This window comes from Lepidochelys olivacea (assembly GCF_965140295.1).
Source record: "Lepidochelys olivacea isolate rLepOli2 genome assembly, chromosome: 8".
In the NCBI taxonomy this organism is placed as follows: domain Eukaryota; kingdom Metazoa; phylum Chordata; order Testudines; family Cheloniidae; genus Lepidochelys; species Lepidochelys olivacea.
In genome coordinates this window covers 4,667,577-4,686,199 of record NC_140418.1, presented here as the reverse complement: position 1 = coordinate 4,686,199, position 18,623 = coordinate 4,667,577, and the positions used below count along the sequence as shown (strand labels likewise).

The 18,623-nt window shown below is 46.1% G+C and overlaps 1 long non-coding RNA gene across 1 annotated transcript; it reads left to right on the top strand.

Annotated features, from left to right (window-relative positions):
- Positions 1–749: 749 nt before the first annotated feature.
- Positions 750–18,294, top strand: LOC311525337. The gene is made up of 4 exons (XR_014712760.1): positions 750–833; positions 3,119–3,333; positions 10,307–10,389; positions 17,317–18,294. It is a non-coding gene; the product is annotated as an uncharacterized lncRNA (long non-coding RNA).
- The last annotated feature ends 329 nt before the right edge of the window (positions 18,295–18,623 follow it).

Here is an 18,623-nt window from a genome sequence, read left to right as displayed (position 1 = left end):
CACTGGCTTTTGCATGGCCATGACTGTACTGCAGAGGGTTTGCTTTGCTTTGCCTGATTTACGTGCTTAGTGTAGACTCCAGGGCAGGAAGCAATGTCCAGGAGTGAGGAGTGGTGGGAAGGGGAAGGGATATTGTTACTTAGCCCCAGAAATGATTTTAAATTCTTTAGGACGGCCATCCGCCTTATCAAGGTCACTTGCTGCATTTAGGAGGGGTCGTCATCCCTGCCATGGACTGTAAACACTGCACTTAGGTGGTCCATTAGTAATAATAATGGCGACAGTGACTGAAATACAGGACCCCTCCACTCATTCACCCCTTTTTCCATCACTGTCCTTGTACTCGCTTCGGTCTGAGGTTTTAGCAATGAGGGTTTAAGCTGATATTACGCATTGGAGGCGGTGCAGGTCTTGTATGATGTCTTCATGGTGATATGACTGGTTTAGGGGACTCTTAATGGAGTCTGACATGCCTGTCACCATAAGGACATTTGTTTGGCTACGGCCCACATCAGTAGTATATGGAAATGTTGATGCCTCATTGGTCTGTCTGAAATGATTTGCCATTGTCTGTACAGCGCCTAGCAGACACATGACCACATCACAGAAGCCATCCCCACCACCAGACGTGGTCGCTACCAACTTACCACCCTTGTGAACACTATGAGCAGAGGGGCCAAGGTTTAATGGGCCATGAATTAACTTCATAGCCTTAGAGGTGTCCAAGGCACTGGGCTCTCCAACGCTGAGAAGATCTGCAGTTTCAGGAGAGACTCAGACAAGCCTGGATGTGCCTGTAGGAGAAATGCAAGCATCAAACCATTAAATACTAGGTAAGATCTTGCTTGTTACAGATCTTGGATTTAATAATCACTATAGCTGGAAGATAAAAGCCACTTCCTTCTTGTTTTCCATCCTCTAATCAGGTGGGGATCAGGAAACACAGCCAGTAACATTTAAAAGTCCTCCATGTTAAGAAAAATGTTGCCCAGAACTTGTCTTCTCAGTAAGTTAATTGCAGAGACCCAGCTCTGGGAGACAGCCTTGGACTCTGTGTTTTTTTGGTAGGTGATTCAGTAACAGATCAGCAGGTTAGGGTAATGCTGGTCACTGCCTCGTTCTGTAGATTACAGTTGCCCCTCGGACCTATGCTTGCAGCAGCATCAGGTCAACTCAGTGAAGGTAGCAATGTAATACAAATGCACCCTGTTTTAGATGGCAGATTCTCTTTCCCTAGGAAACCGAGGTGCTAGTCTTCCTGGGTGCTAACGTGTCACCGTTGCTCTGTTTCCAGCCCCCTTTTTCAAACTACCTGGGTTTCTTATTTTTTTGGTAAGGCTTTTATTCAGATCTGGTGCCTGAAAGCTCCTTTCCTGGGGTGCTACCCAATGAACTGCATATAGTATCGGTGGAAGAGACAGTCTGTATTGCTTTGTTTATAAGAACATATTTCCAGTGATTGATGTTTGAGCTGCGGAAGTATGTTTGCAGTTAGACTTTAAAACATGAATCAAACAATGTTTGGAATATGTATGCTTCTCTGTCAAACATTTCTCTTAGCCTGGAGTCTGCACAAGCCTGTGTTTTTCCAGAGGTACCAATGCCTGCTTGGAAATATCAGGATGAAAAGCATTTATTCTATAGGACCATCTCCAAGGGTAATTGTCAGACTCCAGGTTGTGTGCTCGCCAATACACTGCATTCACTGAGAGCTTTCCTCAGCAGTATATCACAGGTAACACATGCTGATGCAGGAGGTGAGTGATAAGCAGCAGACAGATGTACAGCAGCATTATCCAGTACCGCACATATGTCAGCTGCATTGTAACAAACCCAAGGGATAAAGCCAAGCACAGGAGTAATCCGTAAACTGCCCTGCAAACTGATGGTGCCCCAAACAGCCCAGTATAGCCATTCAAATTGTCACAAGTGCCTAGCATGGCTCCCTGGATGCCTAAATGTCGCGTTCAGTGCAGAGCTGGGGCCCCTAACTTGGACATTGACTCTCAAGTTGGATTTTTCTTAGTGCTATAAGATTGATGTAAAGAGAGATGATTCCTGGCAGGGGGACAAATCCTGGCATTTTACGCATCTGAGCAGTCCCACTGACATCACAATACATCTTCAATCTGGGGGAGACGCATGATGACAATGTTTGCCCATACATTACTGCCCTGAAAATAGACAGATGTCCATGGTAAGTGCCTAGAGAGTGAGACTGTTCCAGTGGCATCTGAGACGGCTATTCGTATTATTGTCAGGGGTGTTTTTTCTACATACTGCTCCTACAGGTAGCAAATCTGGCCCTTATGAGCTGGTGGTGACAGAGTCTCCTGGGTTTGCAGCTGTTTAAAACAAATGAATAATCAGAACACCTGCTGTTGCATTAGATGCAATTTATAAAGGCTCTAAATCGCCCAGCTTCAGGGAAGCTTCAGGCAACCACTAGCTCCCTAGGGTTAGAAACAAACGTCCTCTGAAGCATCTGGACAGGCCACTGGCAGAGGCAAGATGCTGAACTAGATGGAGCAGAGGAACGATCCAGACCAGTTTCAGAGTAACAGCCGTGTTAGTCTGTATTCACTCCAATGAAGTGAGCTGTAGCTCACCAAAGCTTATGCTCAAATAAATTGGTTAGTCTCTAAGGTGCCACAAGTACTCCTTTTCTTTTTGATCCAGACCAGCAGTTCCTATGTTGTCTGTATAGTGCCCAGGGGACATGTGACCACATCGCAAAAGCCACCCCCACCACCATATGTGGTAGTTGCCAACTTGTCCCTTTTGCGAACACTGTGATTGACTAGCCTAGGAGCTAAGGGACAGACTTATAAAGGTACATATGCAACTCACTTCCCGTGATTTCAATGGGAATTAGGCACCTAAATACCTATACAAATCTGACTCTAAGGGCCTGATCGAAAGCCCATTGACTTCAGTGGACATTGGGTCAGACCTTTTGAAGTTATTGCAGTTTTCTAGCTGGAAAAAGAAAGCAGAGGAACAACTGCTCAGCACTAACCTCTGTTTCTTTAATGCAGTCACATGCAGAGAGACACACGCCGCTTTTCTCACTGTTCCTCTTCCAATTATTTCCCTCTTTTTTTCTTTCTCTCTCCAGGGTGCTTACTTTATGCTGCACCTTCTTAGGTGATTGGCTGGCTGGTTATGGTCTAGCAATCAGACTGTACCTTTTTCTGGAAGTCGAGCTATTTACTACTTTCCAGCAGCGTGAATGTTAAAAGCAAATATTTAAAACAGTCTCTTGGACACGTAGTGAACAATTTGATGAGCGGGCTGATACCTCTGAAGACGGGGAGAGCTGCTGACTCACAGGTGAGCTGAGTATTTTAAACTCTTTCCTGAAACAAGGTGTGGGAGGCTGACTCGTGAGCACTGTTCCCTCTAAGCTGTGCACGCACACACAGATCCTAAACCCCGTGCACACGGCGAAACGCCGTGCGCACAAATATTTGCACAGAAGCACAAAAATTTGCACAGAAGAGATTTTTTGCACACACGGCCTGTCAAAAATTAGAGGGAACATTGCTCGTGCGTTTGCTCTTCTTTGGGCAGTGGGGCATTTCAGAATGATCCTGGCCCCCCAAGGAAGCAGTGTGGCTTTGGCTCCCAGAGCAGAGCTGTTGCATTCAGAGGTGTCTCATCAAGCCACGTCCATCACTGGACATTCTTTTATACCACACTGCATAGCATCGAACTGTCCCCTGGGAAATCTGAAGAATGAGGGTTTATTGAAGCTGCACTTTCGGACCAACTCAGCTGTAGGTTTCCTTCCCCTTTAGATAACCCGATTGCCTGTGGAAGGAGCTAAGGAATGAGTTGGATGGTCAGTATCCAGCTGTTCAGGGGATTGAAAAAGCTTTAAGGCCTTGATCCACCAAAGCACTTAAGCACAGGCGTAATCCCATTGGTATTGGCTTCAGGGAGATGACTCCTGTGCTTAAAGTTAAGTATGTGCTTTGCTGGATCAGGGCCTGAGTGATTTATACTTCCTGATGAATTCTTTTGTCATTTCACTACTCTTGCCTCTCTGGCAATGCTTGTATCTATTGTCTACGTCCCTAATAGACTGTCTTCTGCAATCCACAGGCTAGCCTGGGCAGCCTTCCAGCAGCTCACACATGGTCACACTGCCATTAGATGCACCGAGATGTTCCCAAGCTCAGGGGCTGGGGAAGAATCCAATTCAAATTGCTTTAAAGCGAGGCAGTCTGATGGCCCACTGGGAGTCACGGCAATGAAAAGGACCTAGGTTTGAATTTCATTCCCAGTCTCAGGCTGGCAGGGGTTGCAATAGAGCTGCAGAGGCCATGAGCTCAGCTCATGAATGAGAAGGGGTCCCTCAACTTGCTCAGTAATAAGACTGCTTAGAAAAATATAGCCCTTCCCATGCTCAAAGCACTGCATAATCAATCCTTGTAAAGCCCCTGCAGGCAGGGAAGTAAATATAATTGTCTCCATTGTACAGATGGGGAAAGTGAAGCAGAGAGAGATGTGAAGGGATTTGCTCAAGGTCATACAGTGAGTCAGTAGCAGAGGTTCGATTAGAACTCAGGATTTCCAGAGCCCAGAACCCACACTAGCAGAAAACCCTGCTCCAGCCAACTGGGAGCAGATAGATAGACTTTGAAATGGGAGAGCAAGCTCTGAAGGGATTTATCTACAGTGCGCACTTGAGGTGGGATATAGAGATATGTCTGTATGTCTGTGCACAGCTAAGCACGTTGGTCCACAGAGATTAAATTATTTGAGGCTGCATTTTAAAATGCAGTGTCTCTGTTCTGGTGGGTGCAGGGATCATGGCTGTGCCTTCTCTGCAGAAGTTTAGCTCCTCTTGATGATTAAAAGAAGCAATCCAGTCAATAAGTCTTTAACCAAGGACAAGTGACCCGCGGTTATTTGAAGAGAGGCTTGATTCTGTAAATGAGGTGTTTTTTAATTGAAAATGACATCAGAGCTCTCATTTGCATGTGCAGTTACTGCTACTGCATACACAGGAGGGGTGATTGCTCATGCAAATGGCAGGTTCTGAGTCTATCGAACTTACTGTTTGCATGAGTGATTACCCAAGCTTTCCTTTTGGCCACACAATCAAGACATTTTGGGGTGCATTTGTGCATATAGTGGTTGGAAAATTAGGCAGTAACAGTCCATGAAAAGAAGGATGGTCTCATGGTTAAGATACTGGGCTGGGACTCAGGAAAGATCTGGATTGCATCCCTGGCTTTGACACTGACTTCTTGTGTGACCTTAGACATGTCACTGAGCACCTGATCCAAATCCTATTGAAGTCTATGCAAAGACTTCCACTGATGTTAATGGGTTTTGGATCAGGCCCTGTGTATCTCAGTTTCCCCGTCTCTACAATGGGAATATTAATCCTTCTCAACCTCGCAGGAGTGTTGTGACTATTGACTCATTAATGTTTTCTTGGTATTCAGATACTACGTGCCTTTACATAAATAAATGAGCTTTCAAACCCAGAATTCAGGAGGGTGAAACATAAGAGTTCCGACACTGAGAAGCCACCTGTGGCTGTAGATCTAGCCAAGAAAGGCTGGAGATACCCTGCTGAAGGCTGTGGTTTGACTTTCTCCAATCCCTCTTGTCACAGCAGGTCTGCCTGAGTCATTCTCCAAGACTGTTTATTTTATTTTTCTCCCAGAAATCCCAAGGACGCTGTTAGAAACATGAAGGGAAAAAACCCAAACCTGTGGTCCTTTAACCACTTCATCTAAGAGAATGCTGCTCTTTTGTGAAGTCTGGGTCACTGTGGCACATGGAAAATGCATCCATTTAGCAGTTCTATTTCTTTAACAGGTCTGCTTTCATTACCTTTTAGTGCAACCAAGATTTATTCACTTCCCAGGTATTTTTAAAAGTTTTTTCCCCTATAACAGGGCTGTTCCTGCTTAGGAGAGATTAGGAGATCCTATTTTGTGGCTTCTCTTGGATTCCCTTTCTAAGGCTCTAATGAACTATGGATGAGTGGGCGTAGTAATCCACTTTGTGCAGGAGCTCGTTAAAGTCACTGATTCCATTGTCATAACAAGCTACATATGGTCAGATTGCTTCCTTAAATCACTGATTACTGTAACATAGTAGGGCTTGATCATGCACCCAGAAGGTCAATGGGAGATTTGCTATTGACCTCAATGGGAGCCAGGCAGAGTCCTGCTTTCTCAGAATGGGATGCTAATAAGCAGCAATTTGAGCATTTCAGGCCAAAAAGTAACACAATTTCCTCTCATTTGCTTGTCTCGGCAATTGCTGCCCAGCACATGAGGCATGCTGTCTGAGTGCTATGGGAACTGGTTACAGAGTAACAGCCGTGTTAGTCTGTATTTGCAAAAAGAAAAGGAGGACTTGTGGCACCTTAGAGACTAACCAATTTATTCGAGCATAAGCTTTCGTGAGCTGCAGCTCACTTCATCGGATGCATTCAGTGGAAAATACAGAGGGGAGATTTATATACACAGAGAACATGAAACAATGGGTGTTACAATACACACTGTAAGGAGAGTGATCAGGTAAGGTGAGCCATTACCAGCAGGAGAGAAAAAAAAACCCTTGTCAACTGTAGGAAATGGCCCACCTTGATTATCACTACAAAAGGTTTTTTTCTCTCTCCTGCTGGTAATAGCTCACCCCACCTGATCACTCTCGTTACAGTTTTCAGAGTAGCAGCCGTGTTTGTCTGTATTCGCAAAAAGAAAAGGAGGACTTGTGGCACCTTAGAGACTAACCAATTTAACTTCATGAAAAAACTCGTACCGATACAGACAGACGTCATCTTCCTTTCCAAATGCAAACAGATGGACATCGTACCAAAAGGACTGAAGGTAAAAAATCCATTACAATCTACATACCACACAGACTATGCTGACAGCTTGTGCCACACGCTCTCAAAGAAACTGCGGAACCATCTGATCAACATCCCCTACAGCAAACAGGGAAAGATTAAGAATGAGCTCTCAAAACTGGATACTCTCATAAAAAAACAACCTTCCACACACACTTCCTCGTGGCTGGATTTTACTAAAACTAGACAAGCCATTTACAACACACACTTTGCTTCTCTACAAAAGAAAAAGGACACTAAACTATCCAAACTACTACATGCCACAAGGGGCCACAGCAATTGTTCCCTTAACCCACCCAGCAATATTGTTAATCTATCCAGCTATACTCTTAGCCCAGCAGAAGAATCTGTCCTATCTCAGGGCCTCTCCTTCTGCCCCTCCACCCCCACGAACATGATACAGTTCTGTGGTGACCTAGAATCCTATTTTTGACATCTCCGACTCAAGGAATATTTCCAACACACCTCTGAACAACATACTGACCCCCAGAGACCTTCCTGTCAACACTACAAAAAGAAGGATTCTGGGTGGACTCCTCCTGAAGGTCGAAACAACAGACTGGACTTCTACATAGAGTGCTTCCGCCGATGTGCATGGGCTGAAATTCTGGAAAAGCAGCATCACTTGCCCCATAACCTCAGCCGTGTGGAACGCAATGCCATCCACAGCCTCAGAAACAACTCTGACATCATAATCAAAAAGGCTGACAAAGGAGGTGCTGTCGTCATCATGAATAGGTCGGAATATGAACAAGAGGCTGCTCGGCAGCTCTCCAACACCACTTTCTACAAGCCATTACCCTCTGATCCCACTGAGGGTTACCAAAAGAAACTACACCATTTGCTCAAGAAACTCCCTGAAAAAGCACAAGAACAAATCCGCACAGACACACCCCTGGAACCCTGACCAGGGATATTCTATCTGCTAACCAGGATCCATAAACCTGGAAATCCTGGACACCCCATCATCTCAGGAATTGGCACCCTGACAGCAGGATTGTCTGGCTATGTAGACTCCCTCCTCAGGCCCTACGCTACCAGCACTCCCAGCTACCTTCGAGACACCACTGACTTCCTAAGGAAACTACAATCCATCGGTGATCTTCCTGAAAACACCATCCTAGCCACTATGGATGTAGATTTCAGAGTAGCAGCCGTGTTAGTCTGTATTCGCAAAAAGAAAAGGAGGACTTGTGGCACCGTAGAGACTAACCAATTTATTTGAGCATGAGCTTTCGTGAGCTACAGCTCACTTCATCGGATGCATAATGTCTGCTGCAGTTTCCACGGTATGCATTCGATGAAGTGAGCTGTAGCTCACGAAAGCTCATGCTCAAATAAATTGGTTAGTCTCTAAGGTGCCACAAGTCCTCCTTTTCTTTTTATGGATGTAGAAGCCCTCTACACCCACATTCCACACAAAGATGGACTACAAGCCGTCAGGAACACTATCCCCAATAATGTCACGGCAAACCTGGTGCCTGAACTTTGTGACTTTGTCCTCACCCATAACTATTTCACATTTGGGGACAATGTATACCTTCAGATCAGCGGCACTGCCATGGGTACCCGCATGGCCCCACAGGATGCCAACATTTTTATGGCTGACTTAGAACAACGCTTTCTTAGAACAGGTTTTCTTCCCTGCCCCCCCCTCCCCGCCGCCCCCCGCTCTCCTGCTGGTATTAGCTCATCTTAAGTGATCACTCGCCTTACTTTATGCATCTGATGAAGTGAGCTGTAGCTCACGAAAGCTTATGCTCAAATAAATTGGTTAGTCTCTAAGGTGCCACAAGTCCTCCTTTTCTTTTTGCGAATACAGACTAACACGGCTGCTACTCTGAACCCTCTCCTTACAGTGTGTATGGTAACACCCATTGTTTCATGTTCTCTGTGTATATAAATCTCCCCACTGTATTTTCCACCGCATGCATCCGATGAAGTGAGCTGCAGCTCACGAAAGCTTATGCTCAAATAAATTGGTTAGTCTCTAAGGTGCCACAAGTACTCCTTTACTTTTTGGGAACTGGTTAAGCACTGGTTGCTAAGGAATTATCCAGTGAATTTAGCCCTTTAAAATATATATATATATATATGTAGGTGAATCATTCACAAACTGATCCTCCTGCGAATGTTTCCGTTGTTCACAGAGATTTGCCAAGAAGTTTGTGCAAACCAATTTCAGCCTGTGGCATGTTCCCAAGCTGGTCACTTCAACAGTTTACTGTTCAGCTCAGTCACACTGGTGGGAGAGTGGGTACAAGATGGTGCTGGTTGCTGCCTGCATTTTAAGCTCCAGGTCACGCAGACCTGCTGTGAGCGGAGTCGGACGCTGCCCTGCTTAAAACCTTAGCCTCTGCCTGGAGCCCAACCTTTGCTATTCTTTATTAATTGAGTAACAAATGGCACCCAGAGGCCCCAGCCAAGACTGTGACCCTATTGTGCAGGGTACTGTGTGTGCAGAGAATGAGAGTTAGTCCCTGCTCTGCAGAGCTTACAGGCTACACAGACAAAGTCTGGGCGGCGAAACTGAGGCACAGAGAATTACAGTGATTGGCCCATGATGACACAGTCATGAGCGACAGAGCCAGAAATGGAAACCCCAGTTTCCTGAGTCCGTGTCTCGTGCTCTATGCGCTAGGCCACACCACCACTGTGAGACCATCGTACCTCTCCTATGCTAGCATTCCCACTGGTGGAGCTGACCCAGGGGGAGCAACAATGGGAAATTTGGGATCTTGTGCAAAGCCCTGATCCTGCACTGGAGTCAATAGGTCTCTGCATGAGCTCCAGGAGCTGGGTGCAGGATTAGGCCCAAGACACTTAACCTCTCTGCACATGGGTGTGCCCAAAGGCTTTGATTCTTGCAATGAGAAGTGCTCTAGAAGTGCAAAAATATTGTTTGTGTGCTTACTACTTGAAAAGTCAGCTGCCAGCACTTATGAAACAGGCCCTGACTCCCACCAAATCATCAGCGCACAGAGAAAATAGCTTAACTTCTACACCCCTGCCCCCGCACAGCCATGAGCGTGCTCATTTCTATCCACAATTCATTCATTATCAAAAAACAGCAGCCGCAGCAAGCCGTTCAGTTAATTCCAGAGGTAAGAAAAGCCATTTCTGCAGCCAGCTCCAGCCACAAACACACACAGAGAAATGTGTCTTTGTCTAGGGAAGCTTCAGAGAATGAAATTCCCTTTGGGGATAGAATTGTGTTGGTAAGATTTCAACCTCCCTCACCCCAAATCTGGACAATAACAGCTTCTGTCGAAGGGAATCATTCCCCTAAGGTACCAGCTGAGTCTGGAGTATTGTACTTTAGTACAGTAATTAGCATTCTGCTGCTGATAAGGATGCTGACCTAAGCCACTTTCTGCTATGGACAGGCCAGTGAACTGAGTGTGCATTACCTTCTGCTTCTAACAGGGCTCCCAGCTGCATCGTAATAGAAAGAAATGTAAACAACTGGAGATCTGTTGCTGAGGGAGCAGGAGACTAGGCAGTGGATGGTAAGTGGCACAATAACATACAGTTGGTGGTAGGCCTGATTCTGCTATTGGAGTAAATGGGAGCTTTGCCTTTGACTTAAATGGGTACAGGATCAGACTGTAAATTAAGAACATAAGAATGGCCATACTGGGTCAGACCAAAGGTCCATCTAGCCCAGTATCCTGTCTGCCGACAGTGGCCAAAGCCAGGAGCCCCAGAGGGAAGGAACAGAACGGGGAATCATCAAGTGATCCATCCCCTGTTGCCCATTGCTGGCTTCTGGCAAACAGAGGCTCGGGACACCACCCCTGCCCATCCTGGCTAACAGCCATGGGTGGACCTATCCTCCATGAATTTATCTAGTTCTTTTTTGAACCCTGTCATAGTCTTGGCCTTCACAACATCCTCTGGCAAGGAGTTCCACAGGTTGAATGTGCGTTGTGTGAAAAAAAATACTTCCTTTTGTTTGTTTTAAACCTGCTGCCTATTAATTTCATATGGAAATGAAATTCCTAGTTCTTGTGTTATGAGAAGGAGTAAATAACACTCCCTTATTTATTTTCTCCACAACAGTCATGATTTTATAGACCTCTGTCATGTCAGCCCTTAGTCATCTCTTTTACAAGCTGAAAAGTCCCAGTCTTATTAATCTCTCCTCCTCGCTCTCAATTTACTAGCTGTTTTCTGCTAGCAGCTCACATTCCAATCTGATTTAGGAGCGGGATGAATCGAGTTTCACTCATCTCAGCCTCATCTGCTGCACCCAAACCAGCCTCGACACTGACTCAGCAGCAGGCCTGGATCGAGGTGCGTTGCTAGAGCTGGGTTAGGGGAGCCCATGCGCTGTTCGACTCCAGCCAGCACGCTGAGGTCTTAACTTTCAGAACTACCACATTCACCTAAACACATTCAAAGAAACGACCCAACATCTTCTTTACCCTGTCCCAGCTGCTGGTTTGCCAAAACCAGTTGCCTGCCTTCTGCTCCATAGTGCTTTGCACCGTAGCAAACTGTGCAGTTGTCCCCAATCCCTTCAGCAGTTGCAAAGGTTTTAATATTAGCGTAGCCTGGGGTTATAGGAGGAGAGAGTTGCTGCAGAGAACTGCAAGGAAATAATTCCAAAAGGGACTTCTGATGCTCTGATTAACCCATGAGAGCAGAGGAAAATAATTGCTTGCGGGTCAATGCAGTCCATCTGTAGGGGATTTTCTAAATAATAGGGGCCTAGAACATGGTTTTTAAGTTTCCAAACATTTTAAACAACTTAAAACATTTATTAGAGCTGCAGCCTTGTCAGAAATCATTTTCGGCTATTAGCGTAGTAAAATAAAGGGATTTAAAGCGTCTCAGATTGCCATTTTAACAGAGTTCAGATGACCTACGGTCCCCAGAATGATTGATGCACCAGAATAGTGTAATAAGGTCACGCCCCCACTGAGAGCATGAGAATCTGGCCCTTTAAATGCACTGAGCTTTGCTGTATTTTTGTCATATTGTTTAAAAAAAAATCATCTCAGGCCACCAAAACTCAGAAAATTGACTTAAAAATCATGAGATTTAAGAAAATTAATAATAAATTACTTTAAAAAAAATGAAAGTGGAGGTTTTCTCATAATCACATGAGTCCAGGAGCTGGGGCTTTAGGAAAAACATCAAATACCGGGGAGTTATGATAAAATCAGGAGCGTTGGCAATACTGTCATTTAGAAAGCTAAATGGCAAACTGGAATGGTCTCCCTGGAATAGAAAACTTCACAGGCATCTTGAAAACACACACACACACAAACACTCTCGCTCGCTCGCTTGCTCTCATTAAAAACAATGTTATTAAAGCGATGCTATAACCCCTGCAAATCTACGTCCTAACAATTTCCCAATGGGGTGAAACTCTTGTCGTTTGTTGCGGCTTTGCCACGCCATCCTCCTTGGAGGAATCCTGAGAAGAAAGCAGCAGTAAAGAGACCATTTAAGGGCCTCATCCTGATCAACGCCGCTGAGCATCAAGTCCCTGCACTGGGTGGCTTTGGATGCCAATGGGAGCTGCTGGTCCTCAGCGCCACTCAGGATCAGCCCCTGAGCCTGTGACTGTGAGATATCCTATCTGGTAATTAGGGTGGGGGGAATACCTTCCTACACCCTTATCAGGCCGTACATTTAATCTTTCTCTTAAGAGGCACCCACTTAATTACTCCCTTTTCCAGTTGTATTGTTTAAACCCGGCTTTGAAAGAGCGATTGCTACTGTGATCATTATCAAGTTCTCTCCCCACTGCCTGCTCACCCCCTCCCCCTCCTTTCCTAATCACCAGGCTGGTGCCAGGGCTTCCTTCGCTAGCCTGCCAAGGGATCTGGTAGGAGCCAGCCATTGGGCCGCCGTGCTCGGCGTCCCCCGTTCCCCAGCCTTCCCCTGTCGTTCCCACTCCAGAGCTCCATCCCTGAGAAAAAACAGACCCCCCGGCCCTGTTCTCCAAAGCTAACTGCTGTCACACTGACCTCCACCCCGCCTCCCCGGCTGGAGGGAAACACTGTGCTCAGCCAGAGGGAGAAGGAGCGGGCGCAAAGGAGGCCATTCCAGTATAGCTGTGGCTGCCTCCTCCCTGCCCGTCTTGCTGGGGCTTGCAGCGTTATGGTTAGGGCCAACAGGCCGGTTAAGCCAATGCCTCTGTAAGGGACGAGGCGTGTGACATTGGCCAAGCCGATGTCACGCTGCTGACATGTCCCAGCGTCCCGCAGGCAGACACAGCCGGGGCTGGCCGTGCCCCTGAAAGCACTGGCATTTAGCGCAGCCCAAAGGCGCTGCCAACAGCTGAGTGGGAGGAGCCGTGTACATTGGGATTTGGCTGAGTTACAATCAGCTATTTCGGGAAGTCCTGTCGTTTTCTGGACAGCCCTTCAAAACAAAACAGAGCCAGAGTCCGAGCTCCTTTACACCAGGACAATGCGGAGTAGCTGTATGCACTGTGGTGGAAGTACTCTGGAGTTAGACCTATGGAACCGTGCAACCAGAATCTGGTCCAAAGCATTTAAAATATGCTTCACGGCTTGTTCAAGTGCTGAGCCTTCCTTAAGTGGGCAGGCATTTTAAACACAGCGCTTCCATTGGGCTTAATCAGAATGGCCCAGGCCTTTCCACCCTCTATTTATAGGAGAGAGTCTTTAATTTTGCTTCAACAGACTGGTTCCTAGTTGTTAAAAACATAATAGTAACTAGTCATATATTACCTCATTTGCTCAGCCGCAATATATTTAACAATTAGTTGCCAATGGGGTGGTTGGAAATTGTCACTTTTTTTAATGGAAAATGTTGATTTTTTTTCTTCAGAATGAAATGCTTTCCATTTTCCCCAACCAAAACCAAATTTTTCAGTTGAAACTGCCGAAACAACGGCAACAACCAACTGGTTTGCAATGAGAAATAAAAACGTTTCAAGGAAAGTCGGTGCTCTCCGTAAGCATTTTAATCTAGTCAAAAGTGCGATTTGCCATCAAAATTGATGGAAAACTTTTGACCAGCCCTAGTTGCTATTTCGTTGACACACCTAAGCTTTCACAAAATGTCGCGCTATCATTAGTTCATAGATTCATATATTTTTAGGACCACGAGGGACTACTGTGAGCACGTAGCCTGAACTCCTGTATAATACGGGCCAGAGAATTGTACCTAATAATTCTTGCATCAAGTCCAATAACTTGTGGGGGAGCTAGAGTGTATCTTCTAGAAAGAGCCATCCAATCTTACAGCAAGTGATAGAGAATTTACCACATCCCTTTGTGAGTTGTGCCAGTGGTTAATAACCTTTATCGTTAAAAATGTGTGCAATTTCCTATTTGAATTTTACTGACTTCAACTGCCGGCCTCTGGATCTTGTTATTCCTTTTTCTGCTACAGTAAAGTGCCCTCTGGCATGAGAGACATTCTCCTATGTGGAGGCACTTGTAGACTATGATCAAGTTCCCTCTTAACCTTCTCTTTGATTAAGCCAAATAGCCTGAGTTCCTTGGTTCCAACAGTGGCCACAGAGTTTGTTACTATAAATATCAGCGTGACTTTTAGAAAACATTCAGCTTCGGCATTGTTCTTCTAAATGTTTTCCCGTTTTTGTTTCTTGTCACCACTAGTTTTGATTGGCCAGGCAAATCACATAGTGGTTTTTGTTGCTGTTTTTCAAACTAGAAAATTTCCAATTTCAGCGATCCATCCAGAATTTCAGTAAACAAACAAACAAAATCAACCCATTGCAAAACACAGCAGAGTGGAAAAAACACTTCTGAATTCCTAGGAGTCGTTTTCTATTTTTCCATGAGCTGTAGTTACACCCCTGCTGCCAGGAGCTTTGGAAAAAACAGAAAGACTCAAGCCTGAAGAGATACAGTCATGCCTCTTTAATTACACTTCACTGATACTTTATAACTGAATACAACTAGGGCTAAAGACAGTTACAGACGCTTGCTGACAAGCACCGTGCTGTGCAGGAAGAGAGTCTGTCTCACCAAAGCAGAGCTCAGCAAACCGCAAGCAGAAGCTCAGCTACAGTATGTGGTAAATCAGTGGGTGACACCATTCTGAGTGAATTTCATAAGCGAAGGGAAAGCAGAGGTATTGTCATCAGCAGTAACAATCAACGCCAAACCATGGCACTCTGTGCACACGCTGTACCGTGCAAGGGACTAGGGATACACTAAGGCATGTAATTAGCAATGATCCCCCAGCTGCATAGAACAGGCATCAATTCCTTCAAACAAGGAACAGTCAGATCAGCAGATAGTACCTGTGGTGAACACGGCAAGGCTCTTAAAATGTTCTGAGTTGGGACACTGTCTGAACAAACCATTTGGGTTCTTGATTCTTGAAGTCAGTGGGGTTACCCATGCAAGTAAGGACCACTTACCTAAGGGATTGCAAGCCCCAGACCCTTTTTATATACCCTCAGTGTGCTGGTTGTCCACACCTATCCAAGAACGATACAAAAGACAAGTACCCTGGCCCTATGGCTTTTGAGTTAGCTGTGTATGAAAAAACGTGGCAGAGCTTTTGTCTGGTAGGCCCAGGAGCTGATGGCTCTGTGGTTTATTTTCCCCCAGCCTCAGATAGCTCAAAAATGGTTGATTAGATTTTGATCAAAATTTTTTAAAAAATCGCTTTACAGCTGAGATGAAAAAAAGGCCATATTGGTCCAAAAGGAACGTTTCGGAGAAAGTGATAGATGATTGAAAGTTGGGATTCTCATTAAAGCTGTCAGCTTTAACCCTCACGATAATGTGGAGTAAACTGAAATAAATAGCCGAGAGGAACATTTTCACATATTGTTTGTGTTTATGATCATAGCGCCTAGGGGCCCTGGCTATGCAGCTGAAGGCCCCCATGGTGCTAGGCACTGTACAGACACAGAAAAGACATCTACGTCAATCACTTTGTAAATGACTTTGGAGCTGAAGTCCTACGGCCTTGGAGTACACTTAGGTTCCTAAGCACCCGAATTGCTTTTTAAAATGGCTCTGAAATCACTTAGGCCCTTCTGAAAATGTTTCCCTGCCACTTGGCTGTGACTCTGCCATGCAGGAATAATGTGGCCTTCTCAAAGTCACGGCCAAAAACATGAGTAGCTCCCCCAACACCACCAAATAGTCTGCCTGTAACAGACCAAATGAATCCCTGGTGTGATCCCAGTGGGTTATGGGAGAGAGGAATTTGCATTCCATTCTGGGCTGTGTGAACGGAAATTGAGTGGCGTAGGCCCATGTGCTAGTGGGGCGAAGTCTTGTGATGGGGTTGGGTTCATGCTTGGAGTCTGGTATTGTGTTGGGTGTGGCTGCTGAGCATAAGCACCCAAGGCCAGCCATCCTGGGTCAGACCGATGGTCCAGCTCGCCCAGTATCCTGTCTTCCGACAGTTGCCTTAATTTATAATCCCTTTGCTCCCCACTGTTTGTGCTGTGAGGAAATACACTGGTACAACTTTAACTCTCAAGTTTTTTGAGTGGGAATTGGATATTATACAGGCCAATGTAATGATTCTCTCTACCTGTATGTCTATTCAGCGGGGTGACATGCAGCATTATCACACGTCTGAACTTCACACCTAGCATCGCTACACACCTGTGCGTTTTTTTGTTTGTCCATGAGCAATATATGCCATTGGCATTTTAGTTTTGGCTAATGTCCTTTCACTGCTTATTATATAAATAATATAAATAACTCATCCTCTGACTTCAAACATGCCACTTCAGATGTATGGCGGGAGATTACAGAGTTTGTTGAAGCTCAGGTCTTCAATCATCTAGGCATCTTAGAGGCTGTTCACTAAAATAGAGATCAATGCTTCAATTTTATGGGAGGCCTGTCCCATGTGACCAGACCCAAATCCCTTATTTTATGGCTTGCTTATGCATTCCTGGTGAAAAATGGTTTACATTTTGGGCCCCGGGAGCTCTCCTAAATCAGCTGCCAGGTTTTTGCAGCTGGTAGCGGAGGGGAGCGCTGTCATCGGGCTGCCCGGAGGTGAACAAACGAGCCGAGATGTATGCAAGGGACGGCCTTAGCAGGGGTGCTGAGCATGCTCCCCCGGGGCATGGAGCTGCTACCGTGCTGAGCCGAAAGCGCTGTGGTTCCACGAAGGGGATTGCTGTCTGACTTACAGGGTATTGCCAGGCCCTTCCACCCCAAGCCATCACTCAACCTCCTGCGCATCAGAGAGCGGCACTAGTGAAGGCCAGAAAGGGATGACCCTGAGCAGCGTTACTGGCTGCAGGCTGTTTATCACCCCTGCTGCTGCTTACCTTGCACCAGTGACTCCCTGACAGCAGCTTTTTGGGCTTCTGATCGAGACAGATGAAAGAGTTAAGGAATGGCGGAGAAGCACAAAAGGACAGCAAGGTAGGAAGGCAACTAGGATAACCCCATCGCTACTAATATTGCTCCTAATGTTCATTCCTAATGGTTCTGTTGCAGAGATGGATCTGGACCTAAACTAGAACTGTGGCTTCAACTCCCACCAAGCTTTGAAGAGGTTCGGATACTGCTCCTGACCTCATGCCTCTCTCTACCAAAGGCTCAACTCAAATGCTGAATCCAACCCAACCCAGCCTTCAGAGACATTGGGATTCTGGCTCCAAACTTCACAACTCACATCAGACCATTGTGAGATAAATCAGATTATCCCTGCTGGGGAAACTGAGGCACGGGGCGATTAACTGACCTGACCAAGGCCATGTGGGTGAGCAGTCTGTGGTGGAACTGGAGGGAACCAAGGAATCACGATTTCCAGGCCCCAGCATTAACCACCAGAGCATGATGTATCTTCCTATCTGGGATGGAGAACAATGAATGTTTGATTTATTAAGTATTCACCAGCAGCGCGTGGTTCCCTGAGCAATGATGAGAATGGATTAAGATACAATAAAGACGTAGCATCACAGATGTTCTTCCAGAGTCAGCCAGAGAGACACACATTTCGGATACCTTGGTGTCACTCTCCCCTAGTGGAATCTGGGGATTGGGTGTCTGTTGGAGTCACCCAACCCCGTTCCTACACAGTGGGGTTCAATAAGATCCCTGCTCTCTGTTGGCAGTCTCCAGTTATGGTGGAATTTGGAGTTATCCTCTCAAGCTGTGAGACTGCAACTCTGCACTGTAAGGGGTGTATTTCTAAAGGCTGCCCTTTGCTTGTCTGCATGTGTGACTCCTCACATGGGGTTCTTAGCAGGAAGGGGATCCAGTGCCTGGAGCACAAAGCCCAGACCCTGACTATATGAACTAACAGAGGAACTTCATTAGTTGGTAGCAGTAGTAGGTTTTTATCCTCTTAAGTGGGTCAGATACTGGGCGAGGGGAAATGTAACACATACTGGGTTAAACATGCCGATGTGTACATGCACTCACATAGAGTCACACCTGGTAGATGCAACACCAGTATGTCTTACTAGCCGCCCCCCACAGCCTACTGAGGACAAGATATCAGAGACACTTCAGTCTTGGAATGGTCCGAGAAATGGCTGCAGGGTATCTGAGTGCGTCTGTGGTGGTGAAATGCACAGGTGCTGACTCCGTGGGTACTCCTCTGGGGCTGGAGAACCCATGGGAAAAAAATAGTGAGTGCTCAGCACCCACTGGCAGCTCCTCCCCGTCCCTGCCTCCCCAGGGCCCCCTGCCTGCTGGAGGCCCCGCCGATCAGCTCCTCCCCCTCCCTCCTAGCACTTCCTGTCCACCACGGATCAGCTGTTCAGCGGCATGCAGGAGGTGCTGGGGAGGGAGAGGGA